Raw genomic sequence first — 17,500 nt, 5'->3', positions numbered from 1 at the left:
TGGCCAAGACATGGGTAACTTAAATATCTGTGAAGGCGCCATTAATGCTGAAAGGTACATACAGCTTTTGGAGCAACATATGTTGCCATCCAAGCTACGTCATCATGGACGCCCCTGCTTATTTCAGCAAGACCATGCCAAGCCAGGTGTAACAACAGCGTGGCTTCGTAGTAAAAGAGTGCGGGTACTAGACTGGCCTGCCTGTAGTCCAGACCTTAGAAATTTAGATGAATCACAATTAATTACAAGTAATTACTACATGACATATATACTTACATCATGTATATATTACATGTTATTATGAATGTTACTAGATACTACATATATACTTACATCATGTATATATTACATGTTATTATGAATGTTACTACATGACATATATACTTACATCATGTATATATTACATGTTATTATGAATGTTACTACATGACATATATACTTACATCATGTATATATTACATGTTATTATGAATGTTACTACATGACATATATACTTACATCATGTATATATTAACATGTTCAATTTTTGTCTTGAAAATCAACTTTTACCTTGAAAAAATACAAATTCTTGTATTTGTTACCTTCTTGAGACCTGAGAATAATGCCTACCTCTTTAGGACCAGCCTTTCTAGATATATAAAGATGTGTATTTACAACATTAATAATATTTACATATTAAAAGCTTGTTGGAATTTCACAAAAAAAAGGTCACAATTTCACAATTTTTTTTTATAATTTTGGCAGTATTATAATAAAAGTCATATTTTACTCAACGCAAGTCAAAATTTTACAAGAAGAATTTAACTTTCCTGCGATATTATGATAAAAGTTAGAATTACAAGAAAAGCTTAAAATTGTGTCAAATTCATGAAAAATAAATCGTAATTTTACCCGACAAAAGTCACAATTTTATAAGAAGACTTAAAAATGTTGGCGATATTATAATAATAATCGGAATTTTACTTGGCAAAAATGATGACAAAAGTCATAATTTTACTCAAAAAATTAAAATTTTTTTTTACAAGAACAAAAAAAAGGCAATATTGCGATAGTCTGAATTTTATCCGACAAATGTCACCATTTTGCAGTAAAAAGTAATAATTTTACAAAAAAATAATAATAATTTTACAAAAAAAAAAAAAAAGTTTACATAAAAAAGTAATAATTTCACGAGAAAATATTGCATTACTACAGAAACAGAAAAAATATGAGAAATTGTTCCCAATTTTATAAGAAATAAGTCGACACATTGTGAGAAAAACACTGCTTTTAGTTCATTTTTTTGTTGTTGAGTTTTTTGTTTGTAATTGGTTTTTATTCTTCATTATTATTACAGTATGTCTCTATATACATATATATTCTTTATTATTTAATTCATTTTGGCCAAAAGGGGGCACATTTCCATTTCTTACACACACTTGTTATTTCATATGTTGACCAGAGGGGGAGCACTTTTAAAACCGACACACACAAGTCAATTTGAAAAATCCCTCCTTTTTGGGGGGAGGATGAGTAAAAAAAATATTCACTCTAAGGCTGGACTCCCGGGGAGGGGCTCCAGACTGAGACCAGAAAAAAAATACCTCAATAACCATAGCACACCCAAAAAAAGTTACAAAGAATACACAAGACTTGCAACAGAGTCAATTTGACAAATCCCTCCTTTTTGGGAGCACCCTCATGTTGATAGATGTCACCACAAATGAGACATTGTCTATTAGATGCAATGCTATTGATTTATGTCATCACTTGTTCACACCTCCTCATATGGAAGATACTTTTCCTTCCACAACACCAGGAAGGAAACTGGACAGGGGGGGCTGGACTTCCCCGGCTAATCCAGGCCACGGTCCAGACAGGCTTTACACCCAGGACTCACCCCTGCTGGCACTTGGTGACCTGCTGTGCTAATCGGCTAACGGCTAATGCCCCCCCGACATTCCTCACATTCCTGCGTCCACCTCAGCTTCTTCTGACAAATGTTATTATGTTCATTTAGCTAGCTATCACATTTGACTCCTACAGCCCGGGGCTCTTTAGCGCCGCCCTAGAGCATTTTTTAAAAAAGGATTGAAAATGGAGAAAATGGGGGGAAATTTTTGTTTTTGTTTTAGTATGTTTTTTGTTTGAGGACAAACACGACACAAACCTTCCCAATTGTTAGAAGTGTTTAATATGTTCGTGTGTACGCTACACCGATGACACTATTTGCTGTCGTCGTTTTACTCATCGCAAGTCAACATTTTACCAGAATTTTGACAATATTATGATAAAAGTTGCAATTTTTACTCAACAACAGTCGCAATTTTACAAGAAAAGCTTAACATTTTGGCAATTTTATGAAAAGAGTCGTCATTTTGCTCGACAAAAGTCACAATTTTATGAGAAAACTTACATTTTTTTGGCAATATTGTAATATTTTACTTGGCAAAATGATGACAAAAGTCATCCTTTTACCCCAAAAAATGTCACTGTTTTACAAAAACAACACAACAATTGGCAATATTGCGATAAAAGTCGGAATTTTATACGACAAATGTCACCATTTTGCAATAAAAAGTAAACATTTTACGAGAAAATATTGCAGTATTACAGAAACAGAAAGAATATGAGAAATTGTTCCTAAGTTTATAAGAAAAAAGTCGACACATTGTGACAAAAAGACTGCTTTTATTTATTTTTTTTAAATATATTTTTTAATATTTTGGTTTGTAATTGTTTTTTAATATTCCTTATTTACTTCAAGTTATTACAGTATGTCTCTATATACATATTTATTTTTATTAATGTTGGCCAAAGGGGGCGCATTTCAATTTGCTACACACACTTGTTATTTCATATGTTGGCCAGAGGGGGAGCACTTTTAAAAGCGACACAGTCAACTTGAAACATCGTAATTGTTTTTTAATCTTCCTTATTTACTTCAGGTTATTACAGTATGTCTCTATATACATATTTATTTTTATTAATGTTGGCCAAAGGGGGCGCATTTCAATTTGCTACACACACTTGTTATTTCATATGTTGGCCAGAGGGGGAGCACTTTTAAAAGCGACACAAGGTCAACTTGAAACATCGTAATTGTTTTTTAATCTTCCTTATTTACTTCAAGTTATTACAGTATGTCTCTATATACATATTTATTTTTATTAATGTTGGCCAAAGGGGGCGCATTTCAATTTGCTACACACACTTGTTATTTCATATGTTGGCCAGAGGGGGAGCACTTTTAAAAGCGACACACAGTCAACTTGAAACATTGTAATTGTTTTTTAATCTTCCTTATTTACTTCAAGTTATTACAGTATGTCTCTATATACATATTTTTTTTGTCCTACTCATGTCGGCGGTTCTTGAACTCACCGTAGTTATAAAAAAATAAAGTTAAAGTACCAATTATTGTCACACACACACACACTAGGTGTGGTGAAATTATTCTCTGTATTTGACCCATCACTCTTGTTCACCCCCTGGGAGGTGAGGGGAGCAGTGAGCAGCAGCGGTGGCCGCGCCCGGTAATCATTTTTTGTTAAATTAACCCCCCAATTCCCACCCTTTGATGCTGAGCGCCAAGCAGGGTGTGGACTGTGACGCAAACAGTTTGTTTACATGTAATATCTCCCATTCATTTTGTCCACCAAACGTTTTATGCTGTGCGTGAATGCACAAAAGTGTTATTGATGATGTGCAAACTTCCACACACCCTGACAGACATGCAGTATTGACATTTGGGGTACAAGTAAAGCTTCTGCAGAGCCTCTTCAGCATTGACGGGGCATAAAGCCACTTAGGTAGGAAATGGACTTCTCAGGGACTTAAGGAGGATTTTCCTCCACCGTTTGCCTCCCAGGCATCTTCTGCCATTCCATCTTCTTCTCCAGACACTTTGGACGAAATGTCAATAAAACTAACTTCCCCTTTCCCCCCAAATCAGGCTGTTTTTTTAGACCTTCCCCAGGTTTAACCCCTGACCTCTGCTCACCCCCGCCCCGTGCCTAGACTGGGAGGTCACCTTCATTAAAAGAGGCTCCAGCTGAGGCCAGTGTGTGTGTGTGTGTGTGTGAGGGTGTGTGAGGGTGTTCTTCTTTCATCCAACCGGAGGTATGAAAGCCACACAGGAACTATATCAGTGAGGAACCCCCTCCTGAAGTGGAAGTGCGCCCCCCACCCCCCACCTCCCCACACACACACACACATTCTTGTATTTGTTACCTTCTTGAGACCTGAGAAAAAAGCCTCCCTCTTTAGGACCAGCCTTTCTAGATATATAAAGAAGTGTATTTACAACATTAATAATATATACATACTATGCACATATAAAAAAGTTAAGCTTGTAGTCTTTATTTTTTGTTTGTAATTGTTTTTTAATCATAATTTACTTCAAGTTATTACAGTATGTCTCTATATATATTTTTTTGTTATTAATTTTGGCCAGAGGGGGCGCATTTCAATTTATTACACACACTTGTTATTACATTTGTTGACCAGAGGGGGAGCACTTCAAATTTTTTACACACACTTGTTATTTCATATGTTGACCAGAGGGGGAGCACTTCAATTATTTTTTACACACACACTTGTTATTTCATATGTTGACCAGAGGGGAATCACTTTCAATTTCTTACACACACTTGTTATTTCATATGTTGACCACATGGGAATCACTTCCAATTTTTACACACACTTGTTATTTCATATGTTGACCAGAGGGGGAGCACTTCAAATTTTTTACACACACTTGTTATTTCATATGTTGACCAGAGGGGGAGCACTTCCAATTTTTACACACACTTGTTATTTCATATGTTGACCAGAGGGGAATCACTTTAAATTTCTTACACACACTTGTTATTACATATGTTGACCAGAGGGGGAGCACTTCAAATTTTTTTTACACACACACTTGTTATTTCATATGTTGACCAGAGGGGGAATCACTTTCAATTTTTACACACACTTGTTATTTCATATGTTGACCAGAGGGGAATCACTTTCAATTTTTACACACACTTGTTATTTCATATGTTGACCAAAGGGGGAGCACTTCCAATTTTTACACACACTTGTTATTTCATATGTTGACCAGAGGGGGAGCACTTCAAATTTTTACACACACTTGTTATTTCATATGTTGACCAGAGGGGAATCACTTTCAATTTTTACATACACTTGTTATTTCATATGTTGACCAGAGGGGAATCACTTTCAATTTTTACACACACTTATTATTTCATATGTTGACCAGAGGGGGAGCACTTCAAATTTGTACACACACTTGTTATTTCATATGTTGACCAGAGGGGAATCACTTTCAATTTCTTACACACACTTGTTATTTCATATGTTTAGTTTTCAAGCCATCCATAGCGTTTCTACTCGTATGGACTCCCCATTCATCACTCCAAGCAACGTTTGTAAGTTTTTACAATACAACTAAAACGATTCTTACTTCCTGAGCCGCTCCGTGTGTGATACCTTTAGGGGTTGCTATGGTAATGAAGCTAGCATTGTTGGCATTAGCTAATATGCTAACACGGTTACAATCGTCCGTGTTATTGACTTACGACAGCATTTTGTTGTATTGTTTCAGTTTCACAAGTTCCACCCGGTGGGTCCGTGACCATGACTTCTGTTTTGTTCGATAGGCCGTTTTACTGCCGTGTTACAGACACCTTTTGGAAACAATTAGGGTATGTAAATAAACATTCTGTGTAAATAATTCATTTCACAAGGTATATATCTGCAGCTTATAGTCGGGTGGGGCTAATATATGGAAAATATACTTTTTTCTCAAATTTAGTGGGTGTGGCTTATAGTCGGTGCGGCTAATATATGGAAAATATACTTTTTTCTCAAATTTAGTGGGTGTGGCTTATAGTCGGGTGCGGCTAATATATGGAAAAATATACTTTTTTCTTTAAATGTAGTGGGTGTGGCTTATAGTCAGGTGTGGCTAATATATGGAAAATTTACTTTTTTCTCAAATTTAGTGGGTGTGGCTTATAGTCAGGTGCGGCTAATATATGGAAAAATATACTTTTTTCTTTAAATGTAGTGGGTGTGGCTTATAGTCGGGTGCGGCTAATATATGGAAAATATACTTTTTTCTCAAATTTAGTGGGTGCGGCTTATAGTCAGGTGCGGCTAATATATGGAAAATATACTTTTTTCTCAAATTTAGTGGGTGTGGCTTATAGTCAGGTGCGGCTAATATATGGAAAAATATACCTTTTTTCTTAAATTTAGTGGGTGCGGCTTATAGTCGGGTGCGGGTGATATATGGAAAATATACTTTTTTCTCACATTTAGTGGGTGTGGCTTATAGTCGGGTGCGTCTAATATATGGAAAAATTTACTTTTTTCTCAAATTTAGTGGGTGTGGCTTATAGTCGGGTGCGTCTAATATATGGAAAAATTTACTTTTTTCTCGATTTAGTGGGTGTGGCTTATAGTCGGGTGCGGCTAATATATGGAAAAATTAACTTTTTTCTCAAATTTAGTGGGTGTGGCTTATAGTCGGGTGCGGCTAATATATGGAAAAATGTACTTTTTTCTCAAATTTAGTGGGTGTGGCTTATAGTCAGGTGCGGCTAATATATGGAAAAATATACTTTTTTCTTTAAATGTAGTGGGTGTGGCTTATAGTCGGGTGCGTCTAATATATGGAAAAATTTACTTTTTTCTCAAATTTAGTGGGTGTGGCTTATAGTCGGGTGCGTCTAATATATGGAAAAATTTACTTTTTTCTCAAATTTAGTGGGTGCGGCTTATAGTCGGGTGCGGCTAATAAATGGAACATATACTTTTTTTCTCAAATTTAGTGGGTGTGGCTTATACACCTGTGCGCTCTATAGTCAGGAAAATGCGGTAGTTAAAATTGGCATTGAAAGGTTTAAAATACAAAAAAAAAAAAAACAGGACATTGTTCGGAATTAGTATTTCGGACTGAAGTTGATTTGAGGAAAAAATGTATATAAATACATTTGAATCCAAGAATATTTCATGCATTCTTAACTCCCTGAAGACTTTTTGTCCTAATTAAATGACGTATGCATTTAACTTAAAGTGCATGTAACCAGGGTTACCTTTTCTTCTTTGAGTGGTTTTTCCTCACCTCTGGTGGCCTAAAAAGTGTGTGTGTTTGTGTGTGTGTGTGTGTGTGTGTGTGTGTGTGTGTGTGTGTGTGTGTGTGTGTGTGTGTGTGTGTCAAAGTCAGGTCCCTTGTGTGAAGAGCTTAGTGCTGCTTTTCTAAAGACCCTTTTCACACTGAGAGGGGCTTTTGACGCCCTGCGTGTCTTAGAGGAGACCTGCCTATGAAAGAGCGCCACTCAATTCACACACATGCACCCCTTATCATCAGGCACCCCCTCCTCCTGGCTCACACACACACACACACACACACACACACACACACACACACACACACACACACACACACACACACACACACACACACACACACACACACACACACACACACACACACACACACACTTGTATTTCTTACCTTCTCGAGACCTGAGAAAAATGCCTACCTCTTTAGGACCAGCCTTTCTAGATATATAAAGATTTGTATTTACAACATTAATAATATATACATACTATGCAAATGTAAAAAAGCTTGTTGGAATTTCACAAGAAAAACTTGGAATTTTGGCAGTATTATAATAAAAGTTGTCATTTTACTCAACGCAAGTCAACAGTTTGCAAGAAAAAATGCACATTTGTGCAATATTATGATAAAAGTTGGAATTTTACTCAATAACAGTCGCAATTTTACAAGAAAAGCTTAAAATGTTCGCAATTTTATGAAAAGAGTAAACACGCCAGCCTCGCTTTCCGTGTGTGTGTGTGTTTTCTTGTATGTCTAGCCTTCTTGAGACATGAAGAAGGAAACGTATCTTCCATATGAGGAGGTGTGAACAAGTGATGACATAAATCATGGTCCCAATAACATTGCATCTAATAGACAATGTCTCATTTGCACCCAAAAAGGAGGGATTTTTCACTTGACTCTGTTGCAAGTCTTGTGTATTCTATGTAACTTGTTTGAGTGTGCTATGGCTATTGAGTTTTTTTTCTTCTGGTCTCAGTCTGGACCCCCTCCCCGGGAGTCCAGCCTTAGAGTGAATATTTTTTTTAACTCATCACCCCCCCCCCCCAAAAAAAGAGGGATTTTTCAAATGGATTGTGTGTCGCTTTTAAAAGTGCTCCCCCTCTGGTCAACATATGAAATAACAAGTGTTTGTAAGAAATTGAAATGCCCCCCCTTTGACCAAAATGAATGTAATATAAATAAATAAATATGTATATAGAGACATACTGTAATAACTGTTTCTGTGACATTGCAATATTTTCTCGTAAAATTATGACTTTTTTATGTAAAATTGGTACTTTTTCATGCAAAATGGTGACATTTGTCATATAAAATTCTGACTTTTATCACAATATTGCCATTTTTGTTGTTCTTGTAAAACAGTGACATATTTCCAGTAAAATTACGACTTTTGTCATCATTTTGCTGAAGAAAATTCCGATTATTATTATAATATTGCCAACATTTTAAAGATTTCCTATAAAATTGTGACTTTTGTCGAGTAAAAACTGCTTTTAGTTCATTTTTTGTTTGTAATTGGTTTTTAATCTTCATGATTTACTTAAAGTTATTACAGCATGTCTCTATATACATTTTTATTTATTTATATTAAATTAATTTTGTCCAAAGGGGGCGCATTTCAATTTCTTACATACACTTGTTATTTCATATGTTGACCAGAGGGGGAGCACTTCTAAAAGCGACACACAGTCCATTTGAAAAATCCCTCCTTTTTGGGGGGAGGTGATGAGTAAAAAAAAAATTCAGTCTAAGGCTGGACTCCCGGGGAGGGGGTCCAGACTGAGACCAGGAAAAAAAAAAACCCTCAATAGCCATAGCACACACACAAACAAGTTACATAGAACACACAAGACTTGCAATATAGTCAATTTGAAAAATCCCTCCTTTGTGGGTGCAAATGAGACATTGTCTATTAGATGCAATGTTATTGATTTATGTCATCACTTGTTCAGAACACACACACACACACACACACACACACACACACACACACACACACACACACACACACACACACACACACACACACACACACACACACACACACACGGAACGCGAGGCTGGCGTGTTTACTGTTGTACAGTTTCTAGTCCATCTTTTGTCCGCATCATCACTGCCACGAGATGCTTCCCTTGTGGGACCAACCAGGAGTTCCCGTGTGTGTGTGTGCGTGTGTGTGTGTGTGTGTGTGTGTGTGTGTGAGGCAGGCAGAGTGCAGGTCAAAGTTGGCAGAGTGTATACTAATCATCTTGTTCAAAGCCCTTTGGCAGACCTTAATCCTATTAGGTCGAAGAATGTGTGAATGGACAGAGTGAAAATGTTGGGGCTGATGTATACCATGCAACTGTGTGTGTGTGTGTGTGTGTGTGTGTGTGTGTGTGTGTGTGTGTTCTTGTATTTCCACCCTCCTTGGGACATGAAGAAGGAAAAGTATCTTCCATATGAGGAGGTGTGAACAAGTGATGACATAAATCAATAACATTGCATCTAATAGACAATGTCTCATTTGTGGTGACATCTATCAACATGAGGGTGCTCCCAAAAAGGAGGGATTATTTTCAAATGGACTCTGTTGCAAGTCTTGTGTATTCTTTGTTTATTGTTTGTGTGTGCTATGGCTATCGAGGGTTTTGTTCCTGGTCTCAGACTTGGACTGAATATTTGTTTAACTCATCCTCCCCCCCCAAAAAGGAGGGATTTTTCAAATTGACTGTGTGTCGCTTTTAAAAGGGCTCCCCCTCTGGCCAACATATGAAATAACAAGTGTGTGTAAGAAATTGAAATGCGCCCCCTCTGGACAAAATTTATAAAAAATAAAAAATATGTATACAGGGAAATACTGTAATAAATTGGAGTAAATAACGAAGATTGAAAACCAATTACAAACAAAAAATGTAAAATAATAATAAATGAACTAAAAGTAGTGTTTTACTCACAATGTGTCGACTTTTTTCTTATAAAATTGGGAACAATTTCTCATATTCTTTCTGTTTCTGTAGCATTGCAATATTTTCTCGTGAAATTATGACTTTTTAATGCAAAATGGCGACATTTGACGTACAAAATTCGGACTTTCATCACAATATTGCAAATTTTTTGTTGTTGTTCTTGTAAAACAGTGACATTGTTTTGAGTAAAATTCAGATTATTATTACAATAATGCCAAAATGGTAAAGTTTTATTTGATAAAATTGTGACTTTTGTCGAGTAAAAGTACGACCCTTTTCATATAATTGCCAAAATGTCAAGCTTTTTCTTGTAAAATTGCGTCTGTTATTGAGTAAAATTCCAACTTTTATCATAATATTGCACACATGTTCAGTTTTTCTTGTAAAATTTTGACTTGCGTTGAGTAAAATTACGACTTTTATTATAATACTGCCAACAATATAAGTTTTTCTTGTGAAATTGTGACCTTTTTCTTGTGAAATTCCAACAAATTTTTCACAAAAAGCTTTTTTATATGTGCATAGTATGTATATATTATTAATGTTGTAAATACACTTCTTTATATATCTAGAAAGGCTGGTCCTAAAGAGGGAGGCTTTTTTCTCAGGTCTCAAGAAGGTAACAAATACAATAATGTGTGTGTGTGTGTTCTTGTATTTTTTGTGCAATATTATGATAAAAGTTGGAATTTTACTCAATAACAGTCGCAATTTTACAAGAAAAGCTTAAAATGTTCGCAATTTTATGAAAAGAGTAAACACGCCAGCCTCGCTTTCCGTGTGTGTGTGTGTGTGTTTTCTTGTATGTCTAGCCTTCTTGAGACATGAAGAAGGAAAAGTATCTTCCATATGAGGAGGTGTGAACAAGTGATGACATAAATCAATAACATTGCATCTAATAGACAATGTCTCATTTGTGGTGACATCTATCAACATGAGGGTGCTCCCAAAAAGGAGGGATTTTTTCAAATTGACTGTGTTGCAAGTCTTGTGTATTCTTTGTTTATTGTTTGTGTGTGTGTGCTATGGCTATCGAGGGTTTTGTTCCTGGTCTCAGACTTGGACTGAATATTTGTTTAACTCATCCTCCCCTCAAAAAGGAGGGATTTTTCAAGTTGACTATATGTCGCTTTTAACACGCGAAGTCCCAGAGAAGGGTCAATTGACATTTTTACCTAGAAAACACACAAGAGGGTCATTTGACCCCTAGTCCCCCCTGTGGACACTCCTTTTGTTATGAAAATGTGGCTGTTAGTGGCACACGGCAGGGGGCCACTTGAGCCTGTGTGGGGGAGGGGACCTTACAGCTCAAGCTTTAGTTCTGAGGTAGGTTGTGTGTGTTTTTGCAAGGATCAACAGAATGAAGGGATCAACACTCTGACATTTATTGTTAAAAAAAATACAAAACAAAACATATTTACAAAGAATGAAAAAGCAACTGTTTTCCCAGTTTTGGTGTGGAGGGTTGTTGCAGAAGCAATTGTTATTTTTGTGTGCCAAAAATAGTTTAAAAAAAAAAATTTACAAAGAAAAAAGCATATTTACAAAGAATGAAAAACCATGTCCATGTAAACGTGACTGACATACATTTGAGCAGTCACTCACAATCCTGGCACTGCCATTGCTCCTTTCGGCATTTCCCACATGTATAATTTTTCTGTCTACCTAGACAAACTGCCCCTAACAGCCTCATTACCATAACAAAATGAGTGATTAGTGTATTCGGGAAAAGCGTCGGGCCAAATGACCCCTCTCTGGGTCTTCTAGGTAGACAGAAAAATGCTGGGACTTCTAGTGTTAAAAGTGCTCCTCCTCTGGCCAACATATGAAATAACAAGTGTGTGTAAGAAATTGAAATGCGCCCCCTTTGGCCAAAATTTATAAAAATAAATAAATATGTATATAGGGACATACTGTAATAAATTGGAGTAAATAACGAAGATTAAAAACACAATTACAAACAAAAAATTCCAAAAAATTAATAAATGAACTAAAAGCAGTGTTTTTCTCACAATGTGTCGACTTTTTTCTTATAAAATTGGGAACAATTTCTCATATTCTTTCTGTTTCTGTGACATTGCAATATTTTCTCGTAAAATTATGACTTTTTTAATGCCAAATGGCGACATTTGACGTACAAAATTCTGACTTCCATCACAATATTGCAAATTTTTTGTTGTTGTTCTTGTAAAACAGTGACATTGTTTTGAGTAAAATTCCGATTATTATTACAATAATGCCAAAATGGTAAAGTTTTATTTGATAAAATTGTGACTTTTGTCGAGTAAAAGTACGACCCTTTTTCATAAAATTGCCAAAATGTCAAGCTTTTTCTTGTAAAATCGCGACTGTTATTGAGTAAAATTCCAACTTTTATCATAATATTGCACACATGTTCAGTTTTTCTTGTAAAATTTTGACTCGCGTTGAGTAAAATGACGACTTTTATTATAATACTGCCAACAATCCGAGTTTTTCTTCTGAAATTGTGACCTTTTTCTTGTGAAATTCCAACACATTTTTCACAACAAGCTTTTTTATATGTGCATAGTATGTATATATTATTAATGTTGTAAATACACTTCTTTATATATCTAGGAGGGCTGGTCCTAAAGAGGGAGGCTTTTTTCTCAGGTCTCAAGAAGGTAACAAATACAAGGATGTGTGTGTGTGTGTGTGTGTGTGTGTGTGTGTGTGTGTGTGTGTGTGTGTGTGTGTGTGTGTGTGTGTGTGTGTGTGTGTGTCCAAGCGGCGTAATGAAGTGGACCCCCAAAGATCACAATTGTGTGAGCAATTAGGGCGAGAAAGAGCGCTCCAAAAAAAAAAGAAAAGAGAGAAGGGGGAGTCTTCCGGAAAAACAATCCATTTTTCAAAAGTGCTTCTGTCATGTAAAACAGCGTTTTTTTTAACCATAGTTTATATATAGTGTTTATATTGTGTATATTGCACATATTACAAAACCCCAACACCAGTGAAGTTGTCACGTTGTGTAAATGGTAAATAAAAAGAGAATACAACAAATCCTTTTCAACTTATATTCAATTGAATAGACTGCAAAGACAAGATAATTAACATTCAAACTGGTCAAATGTGTTATTTTTTGCAAATATTAGCTCATTTGGAATTTGATGCCTTGCAACATGTTTCAAAAAAGCTGGCACAAGTGGCAAAAAAGAGTGATAAAGTTGAGGAATGCTCATCAAAGACTTATTTGGAACATCCCACAGGTGAACAGGCAAATTGGGAACAGGTGGGTGCCATGATTGGGTATAAAAGCAGCTTCCATGAAATGCTCAGTCGTTCACAAACAAGGACGGGGCGAGGGTCACCACTTTGTCAACAAATGCCTGAGCAAATTGTTGAAGAACAACATTTATCAACCAAGCTGTTGCAAGGAATTGAGGGATTTCACCATCTACGCTCCGTAATATCATCAAAAGGTTCAGAGAATCTGGAGAAATCACTGCACGTAAGCCATGATGTTACACACCTTGGATCCCTCGGGCTGTACCGCATCAAAAAGCCACATCGGCGTGTAAAGGATATCACCACATGGGCTCAGGAACACTTCAGAAAACCACTGTCAGTAACTACAGTTGGTCGCTACATCTGTAAGTGCAAGTTAAAACTCTACGATGCAAAGCCAAAGCCATTTATCAACAACACCCAGAAACGCCGCCGGCTTCACTGGGCCCGAGCTCATCTAAGATGGACTGATGCAAAGTGGAAAAGTGTTCTGTGGTCTGACGAGTCCACATTTCAAGTTGTTTTTGGATATTACATATTGTTATGAAGTTGTCTGTTACTACATTATATATATACTTGCTGTGTGTATATTGTACATATTAAATATTGTTATGAAGGTGTCTGTTACTACATTATATATATATACTTGCAGTGTGTATATTGTACATATTACATATTGTTATGAAGGTGTCTGTTACTACATTATATATATATACTTGCAGTGTGTATATTGTACATATTACATATTGTTATGAAGGTGTCTGTTACTACATTATATATATACTTGCAGTGTGTATATTGTACATATTACATATTGTTATGAAGGTGTCTGTTACTACATTATATATATATACTTGCAGTGTGTATATTGTACATATTACATATTGTTATGAAGGTGTCTGTTACTACATTATATATATATACTTGCAGTGTGCATATTGTACATATTACATATTGTTATGAAGGTGTCTGTTACTACATTATATATATATACTTGCAGTGTGTATATTGTACATATTACATATTGTTATGAAGGTGTCTGTTACTACATTATATACATACTTGCAGTGTGTATATTGTACATATTACATATTGTTATGAAGGTGTCTGTTACTACATTATATATATACTTGCAGTGTGTATATTGTACATATTACATATTGTTATGAAGGTGTCTGTTACTACATTATACTTGCTGTGTGTATATAAAACGTTGCTGGAGGGTTTTGAAGTAGTTTCAGAGACTTTGAAGGCTACAACGGTGACTTTCCTTAGCTTATTATCTTTAAAACCCTAAAAAAACATGTGTGTTTTTCATAATGATTGAGACAACGTTTCAAAATAAGAGCACTTCCCCTTTAAAAGCAAGAATATGCAGCAGACTTGAGGACACTTCTTTCACTCTCTGTCCTCTAGACTAATATTGACTGGGCTGATGAATGGCAGATGTGGTGTGTGTGTGTGTGTGTGTGTGTGTGTGTGTGTGTGTGTGTGTGTGTGTGTGTGTGTGTGTGTGTGTGTGTGTGTGTGTGTGTGTGTGTGTGTGTGTGTGTGTGTGCGTGCGTTTCCCATTCGTCCTCACACTTCACACACACTTTAAATGGCAGGTAAGATGGTTGCCTTGGTTACCGCACCTAGAGCAGGACACTTTGTAGGGTGTGTCCCCAATGTCTGGTGACCAGTCTGGCAAGACGTGTGTGTCTTTGCTGCATTGCGACATTCCCCCCTCAACCCCTTTATCAGTCAAGCGGGTGCAACGACGGGCCGTGCACGTCGCACACCACCACTCATCCCTACCTACATTTTCTGCACGCTTGAGCCTGCCGGCCAACTTGGGCCTGGAGTCACTCGGACTGATCGACCCCAGAAAATACACAAAAAAATATATCATATAAAATATTTTGGGAATTAACGGGAATATATGGGAATTAACGGGAATTAATGGGAATTAACAAGAATTAACAGGAAAATATGGGAATTAACGGGAATATATGGGAATTAAGGAGAATTAACGGGAATACATGGGAATTAACGAGGATTAACGGGAATATATGGGAATTAACGGGAATTAATGGGAATATACGGGAATTAACGGGAATATATGGAAATTAACGGGAATATATGGGAAATAACGAGAATTAGCTGGAATATATGGGAATATATGGGAATTAACGGGAATATATGGGAATTAAGGAGAATTAACGGGAATATATGGGAATTAACGGGAATATATGGGAATTAACGGGAATATATGGGAATTAACGGGAATATATGGGAATTAACGAGGATTAACGGGAATATATGGGAATTAACGGGAATTAACGAGAATATATGGGAATTAACGGGAATATATGGGAATTAACGGGAATATATGGGAAATAACGAGAATTAGCGGGAATATATGGGAATTAACGGGAATTAACGAGAATATATGGGAATTAACGGGAATATATGGGAATTAACGGGAATATATGGGAATTAACAGGAATTAATGGGAATATATGGGAATTAACAGGAATATATGGAAATTAACGGGAATATATGGGAAATAACGAGAATTAGCGGGAATATATGGGAATATATGGGAATTAACGGGAATATATGGGAATTAAGGAGAATTAACGGGAATATATGGGAATTAACGGGAATATATGGGAATTAAGGAGAATTAACGGCAATATATTGGAATTAACGGGAATATATGGGAATTAACGGGAATATATGGGAATTAATGAGAATTAACGGGAATATATGGGAATTAACGGGAATTAATGGGAATATATGGGAATTAACGGGAATATATGGGAATTAACGAGAATTAACGATAATATATGGGAATTAACGGGAACATATAGGAATTAACGAAAATTAATGGGAATATATGGGAATTAACGAGAATTAACGGGAATATATGGGAATTAACGGGAATATATGGGAATTAACGAGAATATATGGGAATTAACGGGAATATATGGGAATTAATGAGAATTAGCGGGAATATATGGGAATTAATGGGAATATATGGGAATTAACGGGAATATATGGGAATTAACGGGAATATATGGGAATTAACGAGAATTAACGGGAATATATGGGAATTAACGGGAATATATGGGAATTAACGAGAATTAACGGGAATATATGGGAATTAACGGGAATATATGGGAATTAACGAGAATTAACGGGAATATATGGGAATTAACGGGAATATATGGGAATTAACGAGAATTAACGGGAATATATGGGAATTAACGGGAATATATGGGAATTAACGAGAATATATGGGAATTAACGGGAATATATGGGAATTAATGAGAATTAGCGGGAATATATGGGAATTAATGGGAATATATGGGAATTAACGGGAATATATGGGAATTAACGGGAATATATGGGAATTAACGGGAATTAACGGGAATATATGGGAATTAACGGGAATATATGTGAATTAACAGGAATTAATGGGAATATATGGGAATTAACGAGAATTAGCGGGAATATATGGGAATTAATGGGAATATATGGGGATTAACGGGAATATATGGGAATTAATGGGAACATATGGGAATTAACGAGAATTAGCGGGAATATATGGGAATTAACGGGAATATATGGGAATTAACGGGAATCTATGGGAATTAGCGGGAATATATGGGAATTAACGATAATATATGGGAATTAACGGGAATATATGGGAATTAACCGAAATTAACGGGAATATATGGGAATTAATGGGAATATATGGGAATTAACGTGAATATATGGGAATTAACGGGAATTAACGGGAATATATGGGAATTAACGGGAATATATGTGAATTAACAGGAATTAATGGGAATATATGGGAATTAACGAGAATTAACGGGAATATATGGGAATTAACCGAAATTAACGGGAATATATGGGAATTAACGGGAATATATGGGAATTAACGGGAATATATGGGAATTAACGGGAATTAACGGGAATATATGGGAATTAACGGGAATATATGTGAATTAACAGGAATTAATGGGAATATATGGGAATTAACGAGAATTAGCGGGAATATATGGGAATTAATGGGAATATATGGGAATTAACGGGAATATATGGGAATTAATGGGAACATATGGGAATTAACGAGAATTAGCGGGAATATATGGGAATTAACGGGAATATATGGGAATTAACGGGAATCTATGGGAAT

The 17,500-nt window shown here is 35.9% G+C and overlaps 1 protein-coding gene across 5 annotated transcripts in view; it reads right to left on the bottom strand.

The window, feature by feature from the left end:
- Positions 1 to 17,500, bottom strand: part of slit2 (slit homolog 2 (Drosophila)) — a 321,185-nt gene that overhangs the window by 136,265 nt on the left and 167,420 nt on the right. The gene's annotated exons all lie outside the window — the stretch shown is intronic.

This window comes from Entelurus aequoreus, linkage group LG18 (assembly GCF_033978785.1).
Source record: "Entelurus aequoreus isolate RoL-2023_Sb linkage group LG18, RoL_Eaeq_v1.1, whole genome shotgun sequence".
Classification (NCBI taxonomy): domain Eukaryota; kingdom Metazoa; phylum Chordata; class Actinopteri; order Syngnathiformes; family Syngnathidae; genus Entelurus; species Entelurus aequoreus.
This window is presented reverse-complemented; position numbering and strand designations above follow the sequence as displayed.